Source organism: Orcinus orca, chromosome 16, assembly GCF_937001465.1.
Source record: "Orcinus orca chromosome 16, mOrcOrc1.1, whole genome shotgun sequence".
Lineage (NCBI taxonomy): Eukaryota > Metazoa > Chordata > Mammalia > Artiodactyla > Delphinidae > Orcinus > Orcinus orca.
The window spans coordinates 20,051,239-20,062,358 of NC_064574.1; the positions used below are offsets into that span (position 1 = coordinate 20,051,239).

An 11,120-nucleotide genomic window follows, 5' to 3' on the forward strand; every position below is an offset into this window, starting at 1 on the left:
TACCCTCACCTACCTCTCCCCATCCTCGTTTACAAGCCAATGGCTCCTTTCTGGTATGCTGGCATCCAAGCCCATGGTCTCCAGTCCATTCCAGTGTGATATAATCCACATCAGAAGCCACTTGATTCTCCCCATCAATTATGGCATAAACACCCAAATCCTAAACTGGGCAGTTACCATCCTTCATTTTGTACCAAAGCCCTAAGCCACATCAACTTGCTTCTCCTTCTGCACATAACTACAATAGCTGACGTTTCTTGGACACCTGCCAGTTCCCAGACGCTGTCAAGTGCTTTGCCATACACTGCCTAATTCAACAATGAGAACAATCCTATTTTGCAGATGGGGAAATTGAGACATAGAGGGGTTAGAGGAATCTTTCAGTCACCAAGGTAATAACTGGCTTAATGTACAATCCCACAAAGTCTGACTTCACAGTCCATGACTGTGGGCATTACATTATGCTGCCTTTTTGAAGGTTCTCTTCTCATTTATCCAATGATCTTCTACTTATGCTTTAAAGCCCACCTCAAAAGTCACCTCTTCTCTGAAGCCTTTCGGATTTCATAGAATTTGCAGCCCTCTCTTTTGTGTTTTCCTAGTTCTTGGTTCCCTGCATTTTTCATGTCCCTTTACTATGATGACCTGCTAGTGTGGCTGCAGTCTCCCCCGGCTTGATGTGACGTATCTGCTTCCCAAGGCCCAGCTCAGGGCCCCCATTATTGACACCAATTATTGACACCAGCGGTTGTTGTCAAGAGCTCACTTATTTGGGGATTTATTGTCTCTCTCAAGGCCCAGCTAATGGTTAGTAGGGCTGACAGCTTTCAATTACTCTGTTCTTCCATCTATACCAATGGATTCCTGCAATAAAAGTAGGTGTTGAGTTCTAATCCTCTGAATTGCCATTGCAGCAGAGTGATGATGGCTAATCATACACTGTAAACCAATTAACAAGGGTGTAGCTCTTAAAGGATCAGGGTAATATCTCCACTGCTCACTTCATCTCAACCATATTTCCTCAGTGTCTCCATGGCTCAACATTCAGGGAGTTATTGGATGTCAAAGCAATTAATTCCCTGAGAGGTTTTGATGATGTGCTCATCTGTGTGCCTATATGAAGCTTTCTGGCATCATCAGGGTAGCTGCAAGGACCCTAATTTGCATGAGACCCTAATGTGCCTTCTGAGACCAATGGGCAAGGAAAGACTCCAGTGCACCAGCACTAAGATTCTCGGATATGGACATCAGATCTGTGGTCAATTTTTTTAATTTGGATTTTTGTAGATTAAATAAATTAATGGACTCATCCTGAGGTAGGTGAGCTTCCAGATGTCCAGGATGAGTGTTAATAGGAGGCGACATTTGGCTGTCAGCCAATCTAGCCTCAGAATAACCTGTGCCCAAGTCCCCAAGACCCCAGGTAGGATGCTGTAAGACTTTGCCTTAAGTGGGGAATGACTCCTGTTTAATGAGTTGCCCAATAATGTGTACCCTTGGTGGGAATGGGGTCATTCCAACCCAGAGAGAACATCATCATAGGGGGATAAATAGAAGAAGTGCCGTCTCTGGCAAGGAGCAGAGGGGTGATGCCAAAATGACGCACCGTTAAGGCCAGTATCTTGGTTAGCCTCCCACCCATGAAGATTGCTACTTACGATGGGAAGATTTTACTGGTGGTCACCTCAGACCCTGAGGAGAGAAAAGAGACATCTAAGCCCTTGAAGTTCCCTTTATTCTGTTTGGTAGCCTCAGAGTAAGTAGCTACCTTCATCCTCACTGCAGTCATGACTGGTCTGCCTGGACTTGTATGGTTTCCCCGCCTTCCTCCACCTGTCCCAGTGTCCTCCTCCCGGGAGCTGCATGTCATGGCTTCTCTGGACCAGGAACTTCCCAAGGGTGGGGCCTGTCTCAGTCATCCATGTCATCCTGACGTCTAGCACAGGGTTTGGCACATCACTGGTACCCAATAAATATCTGACGAATGAAAATGAGGTATAGATCGTGGACAAGTTACAGTTGCTTCATCCTTATAGACAAGATGATTGGCTAAGACTTGCTGTAATTTCACTTATGTACAGATACAGCTAAATGTCTTCAGGGTAATGAAGAAACCTGGCACAATCTAGTTATTAATTTTGTGTGGGTAATCATGATGATAATAAGAATTCTCCTCCCCCCACAAAACATTCTGGTTTGGATGTCTGAGATGGGTATTTTCCAATTCTCCTTTTTGCTCTATACTCTAGGGATGTGGCCTTGAATCCCCAGAGCACTGGTTTGGGAGTTTGAATTAGTCAAATGGACTGGATGATAGATTAACTGGTGGATTATAAGAAAAGTATGAAACTTAGGGCCAAAGAAACTAAGTCTCATCATGATGACGGCGTTTACTATCTATATGGTTTTGGGTAAAAAAAAAATTCTGAACCTCAGTTTCCACATCTGTAAAATGGGTAGAATCATATCTACCATATAGCATTGTTCAGAGTATTAAGGAACTGCAGGAAAGATCCTGAGATGAGGAGCTCATGCTGATGGAGGAGATAGAAAAGTAACCAAAATAACTGATCTGTGGGAACTGTATCCTGGCAGAGGTCAGTCCAAGACCAACTGTGGGACCCTTAATTATTAATGCCCACCTTGTTCTTTGGCCTGTGCAGGGCACAAGGGCCATGATGGTTTATGCCCACACCTGCATAAATATGATGCTCTCAGCTTCCCACAGCCCTTGGCCTGAGTGGATCCCAGCTTGGACTCTACATCACAGCAGACAATTGTCAGCAGACAATGAGGAAACATCTCTTTGGATGCGAGGTACTGCACACATGTGAATTTAGCTCCTAATGCACAGCAGTCACAGTAAATAGGAAATGATAACTATCAGGAAGCAGCATCTAAATAGGTGCAGAAGGGGCTTCCCTGGTGGCGCAGTGGTTGAGAGTCCGCCTGCCGATGCAGGGGACACGGGTTCGTGCCCCGGTCCGGGAGGATCCCACATGCTGCGGAGCAGCTGGGCCCGTGAGCCATGACCACTGAGCCTGCACATCCGGAGCCTGTGCTCCGCAACGGGAGAGGCCACAACAGTGAGAGGCCCGCGTACCGCCCAAAAAAAAAAAAAAAAAGGTACAGAAGGCACTAGCTCCTGGACACTCAGTGGAAACATGTCACTTTGCTTGTAACGATCAAAACCTGTCCCTCTACTAGCCCACATGTAAAAGGGGCACACTCTGTGACCATGTTCAAGTTGGAGGGTTCAGACTGTAAAAGGGGAGGTCATGGTAGAGGTCAGAATAGGAAGTGGTGGTTTGTCCTGCTGGATCCCTCCCCCTGCCCCAGGACAATAAGGATGATTCCTACAAGGAACATTCACATAATGGTGTCTGGGAGCGCGGTCAGGCTGAGGGGTGGTCCATGAGCCCATGGGTAAGGAAAGAGGGTGGTGGGTACCAAAAACCTGGTGAGGGAGGTGTCAGGTGATCTAAGCCAGGTCACCAGGCATCTTTCTGTGCCTCAATTTCCTCACTACAGAGCATGGTACTGAGTTGTGTGCAGCAAAAGAAAAAATTGATGGTTGTAAAGTTCTTTGATTACACAGATCACTAAACAATAGCATTTAATTATTTATAACGTGTTTTGAGATCTCGGGATGAAAGCTGTGACGGCTGCAGCATGTTATTAACTGGTTGTCAGCAACCTTTGTTCAGGGAATAGACTTAATTACTATATCAAATGGATGCAGTGGAGGGGTGAAGGACCTCCTATCCCCGCTTCCACCCCACCCACTTCCCAGCTCTCCCTGGCCAGTCCAGTTGGGGGAGTGTGTCCACTTGTTCTGAACCCTTTCCCTTACCTGTGGTCCTTCCTTCCAGCACACCCAAGCCTGCACTCCACCGCGGTTATCACCCAGGAGCGCATTGTGAGCTAGAGCTTTCTGGGCTTTTGGGGTTTGATGAGGCTGCTCTCTGCTGTCCCTGTGTATCAATCACCAGCTCTAATTAGACGGTAAACATCCTTTTTTTCCCCCTAAGCTTGTTGCCGGTCATGTGGCCGATATGTAAATCTCAGTCCTTGGAGCAGTTTAATGGCCATGGTGACCATAGGTAGTAACTCAGGCTCTCCTATAAATGGAAAATAAAAACAACAACCCATTACTGATGATGGTAGGTCTGCAACCTGCATGGGGAGCATCGTAAAGTTGAGCGATTGCTCCTGTGCTTGGTTGAGGACAGGACAGGGGAGGGGGCTCCAGGTGGCAGGAGAGCAGATTTGTGACCTGCCATTTCCAGGTTGTCTCCCCATCTCTGTCCCGGCTCCGCACAGCCACAGGTGCAGAACTTCACCTGCCCTTCGCAGCCTGCAGGAAGTGGTTCTCATCCGGTTCCATCCCTGCCTGTGGGCAGCGTTAGCATCTACCTGTGGGTCTTCCACCCTCGTTCTGAAGCCGTTGTGCAATGCGAGCGGCTGACCAGGGTCACTGCGGTTCTCTTCCCCTCTCATCTGTGCGACTAGTTTTAGAAGGACAGCCTGACAGAGTGGAAATATAAGTGTCCTGAATGTGAAGATGTTTGCCTTTTTTAGTGACTGCTGTATCTCCAGCATCTAGAGCCATGTTTGATGTGTAGTAGGTGCTCAATAATTTTTTTTGAATGAAGCAATGAATGAATGAATAAGTGAAATCTCTGGATTTGGGGGCTTGGAGCTCTGAATCCCAGCTCTGCTGCTTACTAGCTGTGGGAAAGTTACTTCATCTTTCTGGACCTCAGTTTCCTCACCTGTAAAATGGAGATCAGATGTCTACATCCCTGGGCTCTTGGGGAGATTAAGAGAGATGACGTATCTAAACATGTCTATCCCTGGCTGGTACATGTGTTACCACAGGATGACAAATGAGGATATTGAGGCTTTGAGAGGTTAAAGGGTTTGCCAAAGTTTTCAAGGGGTGGAAAATATAGGAGGGAGAAGCCAGGTCTCCTGAGTCATTCAGATTCAGTTCTCTTCACTGTTCTAAGTGATGTCACAGATATCAGAGGGAATTTGGTGGTTTCTTTCTCCATCCCTGGGGCATTTGGGGGTCTTCAGAACTTGTTAAGATCTGACCTCTACTTTAGCAAGTATTTTATTGAGGTCTATGATCAGTTGGGCTGCAACCGGGGATAGGAGTGAATAAAACCCCTGTCCTCAAGGAGCTCACAGTCTGGTGGAGAACGTAAAGGCGGTGAAAATGACAATGGGATATGGGCAGACCATAATGGTGCTGTGTACAGAGCTTTGCAGGAATTCACAGGTGGGAGGGTCTAACTCTGTCCAGGGGTATCTGGGAAAGCTTCACAGAGGACAGGATGCAAGATGAGTCTTGAACAATGAGAAGAAATGCTTCTCCAGTGGAGAAGGGAGTGGAGTGGAGTATTAGAGATAGAAAAATAGGGTGTGACTTGAAAGTGTGAATAGGCATAGAGTTTTCATGGACTGATGAATGGTTTGGAATAGGGGTATACGGAAGAATAGGAGAAGATCAGGCTGGGCTGGATAATAAATGGCTTTGTAGGCTATTCTAAAGATGTACTCTTTATTAAGGGCACTGGGGAGCCATAGAAGAATATAAGCATAGAGAGTGGCACAGTCATATTTACGATTTGATCAGATGACTGTTGACTGACTGATGAAAGAAACAAAACTGGGCATAGTAAACTCAGATTCAGATGTGAATGAAGTTAACTGAGACTGTCTGACATACCTTGCTCTCTGCATATGTCATTTTATTTATCCTCCAATGCAGCTACAAGTCAAGGAATGCCAAGGGATGACAGCAACCACCCGAAACAAGAAGAGGCAGGGAAGAATCCTTCCTAGAACCATTAAGAGAACATGGCCCTGGCAACATCCTGATTTTGGTCGGACTCCTGGCTTCTGGAACTGTGCGAAAATAATTTTCTGTTGTTTTAAGCTACCCAGTTTATGGTTATTTGTTACGACAGCTCTAGGAAACTAATACAGCAGTCCTCCAAAGCAGCCTATGAAAAGATGTTAATTTTAAGAAAACAGATTCTGGTAGAGACCGAAGAAGTAACCTTGGTTATCACCCAGTGAGTACTAGATCTGGGGTTCAAAATCACGTTTATCTGATACCGAACACATTCTCTTTCCATTATACTGGTAAGAACTTTTGTGAGCAGCCTTGCTGGGAAAGAGGTTAGCCATGTGTGGGAGCTCCAGCTCTGGAAGGTAAAGAAGAATGCAAATTTTCTTTGGGAAACCTAGACGACATTCTGGAAACTCATTTGAAGCCAGTAGAAACCGTTTGACCAGCTTGAGGGACAGTAGGGTCACTGCTTCTTTATTTTTTCCTATCAATCTCTTGAGTCCCCACTTACATTTTTAGGATGAATCTCCCAATTTCCAAGGACCAACTGGGTTCTTGTTTAGTTAGAAGGTGGCCCATTCTGTTCCCAGATGTCACATGAGAGAACCAGAAATTCTGACCAGTTCATGGGAGTATCATTTAGGTCCTATCCACATGGTGGCGCTGTTGAACACCAGTCTTGTACAGCCCAAGGAAACAGGGTGCACTGATGTCCTTGCTGGCTGAAATCCCTGCACAACTCGCAGAGGTGGGCCTTGGGTGTGAGGAGTCCCAGAATGGGCCAGGGTGAGCAGGGTTTCATTGCAGCAAGATCCCAGCAGTTGGATTCCCAAGCCTTTATGTCGAATAAGGTAGATTTTTCTCTAAAACTGTTATTGAACTAGTCTTCATGATTTGAGGTTATAGGCTCTCCATCCTCTCTTCCATCCCAGGAGGGTGATGATGGGGAGGTGTTTAACCGTATCTGGGGAGACCAGGCTGGGGTCTAGTTACTCCCACAGGGAGGCCTTCCTGCACCCTAAGTTTAAGTTAAAATGATACATGGTGTTCCGTGCTTTAATTTGATCATGCCTATCACATCTGTATTCATGTGGTTATTTGTGTGATTTTTTGGTATATTGTCTGCCCCTCCTCCCGACCAGGGAACCCCATGAGGGTAGAAATCAGGGATGTTTTCCCACTTCTGTATTCTCAAGGCTTAGCACAGAGTCTGGCACCTAAGGAGAATTTCGTTCAAACCTCAGCTCTTTTGCCAAGTATCATGGCTTTGAGATCTGGGGCTAGTTTTCTAGTCGCTCTAAGCTTCTCTTTCTTCATCTGAAAAGAGGAAATAAAAATATACCCACCTCTAAGGAATGTTGAGAGGATTGAATAACATAGAGCACGGAAAACACAGCACAATGCCTGGCACAGAGCAAATACTCGTTATACAGTAATTTTAAGAGTTTCACCTCCTTCCCTCCCTCCTTTCCTTCCTTTCTTCCCTCCCTCCTCTTACTGCTCACCTCCTCACTCTCTAAGAGTTTTGTGTGCGTGTATGTGCATGGGTATATGTGTTTGTGTGTGTGGATGTGTGTATTTGTGTATGTTGTGTATGTGTTTGTGCATGTATTGTGTGCGTGGAAGTGAGGCACCTGTGCTAACCTCCAGCACAGAAGACTCTCGTGCTTGAGTGAATCGCCTGGCACTGCGAGGACATGTAAGGACAATGTAGCCCTCAGAGCTGTCCTCACCTGCCCTGGTGGTAGCTCCACCTCCACAAGCCACCTGCAGGGGAGGTGACCTCATTTGTGATGAGGGCCGAGGATCACACACCTGAGTCCATCTTTCACCCGCATCATCCTGGGTCTTCTGCCACTCCTCCTAGCCTCTAGGCTCAGCACAAGAGGATGGTGGAAGGTGGAGAACGTAGTGGGTTGAGGGGACTTCCTTCACTCCCTTGGGAACTGCTGAAGGGCAGTCATCAGGGAAGACCCTAGGGATGTCACCGACTAGTGACCTTGGCAATTTGTTAAGCTCTTGGTGCCCCGGTTTTCTCTTCTGTATGAAGGGAATTTTTGAGTTAAGAGTAGCACGGAGGGCTTCCCTGGTGGCACAGTGGTTGAAAGCCCGCCTGCCGATGCAGGGGACACGGGTTCGTGCCCCGGTCCGGGAAGATCTCACATGCCGCGGAGCGGCTGGGCCCGTGAGCCATGGCCGCTGAGCCTGCGCTTCCGGAGCCTGTACTCTGCGCAGCGGGAGAGGCCACAACAGGGAGAGGCCACAACAGTGAGAGGCCTGCGTACCAAAAAAAAAAAAAAAAAAAGAGTAGTACGGAGAGTCTTAAACAGAAACGTATACCCAGGTCAGGTAGCCAAATGAATGAAGGAGGCTAATTTTAGGGAAGATTGCCGTGGGAAAAATATCCTGACCCAATGGGGCAGATGTTCTTTAACTTCAGCCAGCTGTCGCTACGTGAGGAGTTGAGTTCGGAACTGCTAGCTTTCCGATTATTTAAGAGAAGGTAGAAATCTGGACTTTTACAGGAAATCCCTCAAATTTTCACGTTGGCAAAACATTCAAGTTTTCTTAAAATGTTGTATGTGGCATAAATAAAGCATCTCTATGGTCCAGATGTGGCTGTCAGGTGAGTATTTTGTGAGGTGCATATATGAAATGATAAATAATATATATATATATATATATATATTTCAAGTCGGGTGCTGCTTCCCCTGGGATAAAAAGGGAGAGAACTGGGGAGAGGGAAGGAAACAGAAGGAAGGTGTGGAGAGGGAAGGGGAGCTGGGAATAGTTAAGAGATCTTTAGGGGCAGTGAAGGCAGAGATCCAGTTGTGGGAGTGTGTTTGGCTTCTGTCTGTTCACACTGTGGAGCCCCCAGGACAGAGCCAGCCCTCGTTTCCACTGATGGGGTAAAAACCAGCCCACTGCCTCAGTGTGGGGATGTTCAAGATGGGGGCTACCAGGGTGTCTGAACTCTCACATTTCCTTCTGGGATCAGAGGGTAGGGGGCTCCTGTCCTTCTCTCACCCACCATCACTGAGCTGCAGGATATGGTATCTGCAAAATAAAGGGGATTCAATTCAAAGTTGGAGGGATCCTTGAGTGGTTCAATCTGGCATCTGATGTCACCAGACTAAGCCAGATGACCTGCAGTTTGGATCCGGATATCCTCCAGTACCTGATGGGACGGGAGCCAGTGTGGGGAGGTGGGGGCATGTGTCAGTGAGATCAGCTGCCCGCCTCCCCAGATGCTCTCTTTCAAATGCATCTCAGTCAGTGTCTGGGGAGGTGGAAGGTCCTGGGCAAGTGACTTCAACTTCCTGAGTCTCAGTTTCTTCATCTGTAAAATGGGAATAATGACAGCTGACTCTCACATTTGTTAGAGTGTCCGGTAGGCACATTTCATCTTGCATTTGCCAGTGTTACACGGAACTGGTCACCATGCTTACTTCTCCTCCAAGGAAGGGGACTTGTAAGCTTTCAGAACAGTCCACCTAAGCCTGGCCCTGCTCCTTATTCCAGAGCAAACACCCAAGAGGTCTCTGGCCTCTGAACCCTATATTCATTATGCAGGTCATTTGTTGACTTTTGTAATGTAGAAATCAACCCTCTCACTCCCAAACAGCTTAGGTATCTTCAGATTTAGGATTGGCAGAAAGAGAGGCAGAGGGTGGCTGAGGTTGACATGGAAATGGACAAAAACTTAAGAGAAGGGAAGCTGTGATGGGAACGGGTGGAATGTGAGTGAATTAGGTTGACAAAGCTTTTTGAGCATTTAATATGATTCTAGGTATCTGCGACAGTGGAGCACAAGGTGGTTTGTGATCCACTCCTAGAGCTCACAGGCCATGAGGGAAGCCAGACCCTGAGCAGAAATGACAGATATGGAGAAAGCTACAGAGGGGGATGTTCAGGGTGCTGGGTGGGGGGTGAATCCAAGGAAATCTAGCACAGTCTGGTGCAGTCTCCAAAATGAAGCATGTTAGTATTTTAAATAATAATAATAATAATGACTAACAATTACTGAGGGCTCACTATGTGCCAGTGAGCCCTATTTTGGTTGCATGATCTCATCAGATCCCCAGAGCAACCACCGAAATACATACTTTAAAGGAGTTATGGCTCTGGGAGGTGAAGGAATGCCTGTGGTCACTTGGCCATCCAGTGGTAAAGTCAGCTTTGGATTCAAGACCTCATGATTGTACAGTGCACAGACTCAGGGAACTCTGGGCTCCAACTAGTTCTGCTTGGAGGTTGGCAACCTGGGTGACACCAAGGGCAACTCCAAGGGCGTGAAAGGATTCTCATAATGTAGGAGGAGAGATGCTGGAAAAGTAGACACACTTGAAGAAAGGGCTGGAAATGAGGGAGGGCTACTTCCATCTCTTCTCCTTGACTGGTCACCTTGTTGTCACTTTCCTTCAGGGACACACAACCTCTGGATTCATTCAAAATTCCTGGGAGGATTTTTCTCTAGGAGGCTCATACCATGTATGTAATTAGGTCTCCCATGGTGTTTCCAACTTTCCCTTTTTATTTGCTGTCCATTGAAGTTGAGGAGGTGCCTGAGGTCTACTCCTCTAAAGAGTGAAGGATGAAAGGAGTTGCTGGATCTCCAGCTCTCTGAGCTGCCACCTTGGTCTTTATAGAATATTTCAGAGACCAGCCCATCAACTCAGTGAATGAGGAGGGAGCATATGTTCGAGGTCCCTCCAGTACTCAGACAATACCAGAGGCCCACAGGGGAGGAGAAACAGCCCCATGGCATAAAATCTTCCCAGACTTAGGGATAGCATGAAGCCTGACCTCTAGAAGGGTGATTGGTGTTGGAACTTACTTTGTTTCCAGACTTCAGAGATGATTGCGTGCATGACTGTGACAAAGGGGACTGTCACAAAGGGACTGTCAAGCCCCTGTTGGGACTTGATCATCCAGGCAGGGTGAGGGTTGAGCGAACTTTTACTGGGCTTGGTTGAATCTGGACAGTGAAAAGGAGAAGAGGCACAAGGCACATTTTAAGGACCGAAGTAGACAACTCCTCTTTGTGGTTCTGAAGGTTCGGACACTTTCTTTTAAACTTCTGTTTTCCTTCTTCAGCTGGAAGGGGTCAGAACCAAAGCTGAAAATGGTGGCATCTAGACATGAGGCTGACTTCTCTGTAGGGGAGTTCCCCATCTCAGACTGGCCAAGGTGAGACTTGGGTGCTGGGTCAGCTTGGCGAAAACTTCCTAAGAGAGCCCAAAATTTAGTAGTATAT

The 11,120-nt window shown here is 46.9% G+C and overlaps 1 long non-coding RNA gene across 1 annotated transcript; it reads left to right on the forward strand.

The window, feature by feature from the left end:
• The first annotated feature begins 277 nt into the window (after positions 1-277).
• LOC125961416 (uncharacterized) lies at positions 278-6,056 on the forward strand. Its single transcript, XR_007472124.1, has 3 exons — positions 278-392; positions 2,719-2,817; positions 5,780-6,056. It is a non-coding gene; the product is annotated as an uncharacterized LOC125961416 (long non-coding RNA).
• Positions 6,057-11,120: the final 5,064 nt, after the last annotated feature.